Genomic DNA, 5000 nt, shown 5'->3' with positions numbered 1-5000 from the left:
GTCTCTGCTTATTCCCCTTTTGGCTTGCAGGGAGGAAATAGATGGATGCGAAACGGGTAGATAGATCAATAAATGAAAGGTTAGACAAGTAAACGAGGAGAGGGAAAGATTTTGATAGGTTTTACGTTTTACGAATACACACACACACACACACACACACACACACACACACACACACACACACACACACACACACACACACACACACACACACACACACACACACACACAATTTAGTATAAACAGATACAGACTGGAATTTCCTTTTCCTCTCGGTTTGAAATACTGCTGTCGTTATAACTCCCATTATTTCGTAATTATCAAACTCATTATTCTTCACGGTGGGAGACGAATACACGGAGTGGACCAATTACATATAATAGGTACGATGACTGTGTGTGTGTGTGTGTGTGTGTGTGTGTGTGTGTGTGTGTGTGAAAGAGAGATAGATAGATATAAAGAGAGATAGATAGATAGATAGAAAGAGAGAGAGAGAGAGAGAGAGAGAGAGAGAGAGAGAGAGAGAGAGAGAGAGAGAGAGAGAGAGAGAGAGAGAGAGAGAGAATTAATATATACAATAATTGATACGTTCAGCGTTAATAATATTCATCTAATCTGTGTGTGTGTGTGTGTGTGTGTGTGTGTGTGTGTGTGTGTGTGTGTGTGTGTGTGTTGCGTGCGCTTGCGTTTGTGCTCTCGTTATTCACCCTTATCTTTTTATCTGTCAACTTCACATTGGCAAAGATAATGAAGAGAAAAAGCAGCGGGCGGGCTTGTGTTTGCCCCAGTGAGCTTGTTGAATCACTTGCCTTGTCCTTCTCTTTTAGTCCGCTCCGCAAAGGGAAAGGAATGTCCAGCTATTGTATCATATCTTTGGTAAAAACTATTGCTCTGCTCTCTCTACAAACGTCCATCCCATTATCCAAGTTTCTACACCCGTCATCTGTATTAACTTTTCATCTTTCGTGTGTGTGTGTGTGTGTGTGTGTGTGTGTGTGTGTGTGTGTGTGTGTGTGTGTGTGTGTGTGTGTGTGTGTGTGTGTGTGTGTGTGTGTGTGTGTGTGTGTGTGTGTGTGCGCGCTCAGACTAAGATCTTATGTAAAATCTGTGAATTCGTTCCAATAAAACATTTCCTAATAAACGTACAATAATAATTCTCCAATCCCCTCTACCTTTGAAGCTCCAGAATTGATGCGCAGAATTTCTATCATATTAACTACGAACATTTACTATGGCATTTTAATTCCACAGCATATTTCCAGGTCCCCCACCCATCTCTTTTTTTTCCGACCCTGAAAACATTTAATTTTTTTTCCCTTCACAAAGTATCGATGGCTACACACGACCAATTATTCTTTTCAATTTGCGGCGAACAATTTTTTTTTTTTTTTTCCAGCCGAACAAAAAGATGAAATGCAAAATCTTCCTCACCAGAGACACGAAAGCTTCCCTGTTCTAACCCCGCGTCCCTACTGGCTCTAAATTTTTGTGGTTGTAGCGAGACAGGGGTGTGGGTGAGTGTGTGTTAGGAGTGCGGCAGGCGTGCAGGTGAGTGTAGCAGTGTTGGTAGAGGAGGAGTTGGACCTTACACCGAATTATTGCGTCATTTTTCGGTGGGCAGACACAGTTACCAGAACTGCTGATGAACCTTTACGGTCGAGGAAGGATCGCAGCGTGGCCAGAAAAAGTATGAGGTGAATCCTTGCCATCCATTCCCAGAGAGAGAGAGAGAGAGAGAGAGAGAGAGTCCTGCATTGTAACCACACCTCCGCCTGCCAGTCGTCCTTTACAGTGTTGCCAGATGCAGTGATAAATCTTACGCTCGGTGGCAGCTCCAGTCTAGCCAGATATAAGCAATCAACCTCCCCCGAACTACCAGGTGTTCCTAGCCCCCAGCTTACCGACCCCACCCCCACACCACCTCCACACCCTGAACCTCCTCTCCATCTACCGGGACGAAGCTTGGCAGAGTGTAAGGGTGATCTAGTAGGGTGAAATAGCAAACCGTGAAAGTGGAAAGGGCTTTAATAGAGTTGAACGTGATTTTTGTAGCATGCTTGAAACTCGTCAGGGTGTACAGGTGATCTGATAGCTTGGAAGAGGACTGGCAGGGTAAAAGGGTGATGTACTAGTGAGGGACGCTGTAGCAAAGTGTAGGGGGTGAGTTGGCAGAGTTTATGGTTCTATATTAGGATGTAAGGGTAGTTTCATAGGGTGTAAGGTGATGGCATATAGTGTACGAGGCCTGGCAGAGGGAAGGAGTGACTTAATAATGTGTAGGAAGCTCTATAATGATATAAGGATGATAGGATACGATGTATAAAACTGTACAAAAGAATACAAAGGAAAACCAAACAGCAACAGACCGCTTGGCCCATTCAAGGCTGTTTGGTAACTACTTCTAACCATCTACATAGAAGAGAGACAGAATAGTACAGGAGAAGGCTCCTCCCCACTCACCACTCCCTCCAGCTTTCGCTAGCATGAAAAATTGTTTGGAAAAGTACCATACAGTATGGAAAAACTGACCTTGAATTTTAACAAGAAAGGATAAAAGGAGATTCTACTATTCACCATACGTTGAACTCTGCATGTCTGTCTGGAAGAAAAAAAAGACACAAAATAATAATAACAATAATGTCATGTTTGATTATTCGGACAAGAAAAGAGCTTGTTGGGGGTTATCTTTTGAATATTTATCAATTTTAGCTTTGAATGATGCATAAGAAGTGGTGTTTACAATTTCTGAAGGAAGCTTATTCCAGACATTAACAATTCTGTTAAAGAAAAAGTGCTTACTCGTGAGATTTGAAACGTTTGGGTGTGACTTTAAATCCATTGTTCCTTGTCATTTTAGAATAATCAATGATAAAATGTGTATTTGCGTCAATGTTGTAATATCCTTTGAAAATTTGAAAGCTCATAATAGGTCTCCTCTTATCCTGCGCTTTTTAAGCTAAATAGATTTAATACTTCCAGTCGTTCCTCCTACATCCATACAGCTTGTTTAACAATCTTGGAATCATTTTAGTCACTCTACGCTGCATCTTTTCCAGTTTTTCAATGTCTTTTCTGTAATAAGGTGACCAGACCTGTACACTGTACTTAAGCTGAGGACGCACCAATGAGTTATATAAAGCAAGAATAACTTTTTCAGATTTAAATCTAAAGGATTTTCTAATAAACCCTACTAGTTTATTCGCTTTCTTCACTGTTTCTGTGTAGTGTTGACTCGGCTTTGGACATTACAACAAGATCTTTTTATCATTTTTAGCACTTGCCAGAGGCACATTATTTGTTACGTATTTTACTTGTATATTGTTATTTCCGATGTGTAGAACTTAACACTTTTCTATATTGAATTTCATTTGTCAATTTTTATGCCCAGCGTGTCAGTTTATTTAGGTCACATTGTAGTTCTTGCTGTTGTGACGTTGAAGTCGCTTTACTCATTATTTTGGTATCGTCCAAGAATTTGCTTATTTTGCAATTGATTCTTTCATCAGTACTGAGCCTAAGACAGCCTTGGGGAACAACGCTTTTTACATTGTGCCATTCTGACTTTTTCCATTAATGACAACACTGCTTTCTGTCAGAAAGCCAGTCTTTCAGCCATTTCAGGGTATTTCCGGCTATGGCGTGAGCTTTTACTTTGCTGATTAGTCTCTTACAGTATGTGGGACAGTGTCGAAAGCTTTCTGAAAATCAAGGTAAAACAATATCACCTGTTTTTGTTTCGTCATACTAGTTAAAAACTTCATAGAGGAAGTATAGCAAGTTTGTCAGGTAAAAGCGCTTATTTCTAAAACCGTGTTGTGAATCTTTCATTATTTTTTTTCTCTCCCTAAGTATGTGACAACCTTGTCTCTGATTATTGTTTTCATCAACTTGCACACTAATGAAATAAGACAGATTGTTCTGTAATTTGCTATAGCATGATGTAAACGTTTAAAAAAGATAGGGTTAGAATATCAAGGTACATGAGGATTAGCAAGGGAAAAGAGTGATGATAAGCTGTAAGAAGGATATAAGAAACGGTACCGAATATTAGAGTGTAAAGAAAAAAAAATAGGATGAAGAATGTCAGTAAAGATAAGAAGCTGAAGAAAAAAATGCTGGAAAAGGTGAAGAAGAGTAGATAGGGTGAATAGTGTACTAGATACCTGGGTGTGGGAAGATGAAGGGAGGAGAAGGAGGAGGGCTGCTGGAAAATGTGAAAGGGAGCAAAGGGTGATTATGCGAGATGAAGCCTCGGTGGGTCCCTAATGAGGCTTCCTTTATGTGTTGTTTTGACCAACCCGCTGAGGAGACGAGACGAGGGTGATGGGGTACTAGCGGCAGTCTTGCACCATGGACTAAGGCTTGGAGATACATAGGGACTGAAAAAAAAACAGGTACCATGTGATTTGTTGATGTTTGATTTGAGAGCATTTTGGTATGTTTGTGTTGGCAATGGGGAATATATTTGTGTATGGGGAAATGATAGAAAAAAAAATATTTCTCCCGCCTTACTCAACAGTCCTGTAAAACTTCTCAGTACACACACACACACACACACACACACACACACACACACACACACACACACACACACACACACACACACACACACACACACACACACACACACACACACACACACACATTCCTCATACATACTCATGCTCAAAAGATGGTATTTTCTTTGATTTTACAAACGCGCGCGCGCGCATACACACACACACACACACACACACACACACACACACACACACACACACACACACACACACTTTTACTTTGTAAACAATAAATTTCGTAATGCTTTTTAATGAATTTAATGCGATAGAACCACGCGACCTCATTAACCTTATTGAAAAGGAAGAGAAAAGGAGGAAGAAAAGATAGAGGAAAAGGAAGAGAAAGAGAACTAGAAAAAATCTGGAAAATGAAAGGAGAGAGTGAGAGAGAAGGAGGTAAAAGAATGTGTAGGAAAGAATAAAGAATAAATACGCTGAAGG

This window comes from Portunus trituberculatus, chromosome 24, assembly GCF_017591435.1.
Source record: "Portunus trituberculatus isolate SZX2019 chromosome 24, ASM1759143v1, whole genome shotgun sequence".
Taxonomy (NCBI): domain Eukaryota; kingdom Metazoa; phylum Arthropoda; class Malacostraca; order Decapoda; family Portunidae; genus Portunus; species Portunus trituberculatus.
This window is presented reverse-complemented; position numbering follows the sequence as displayed.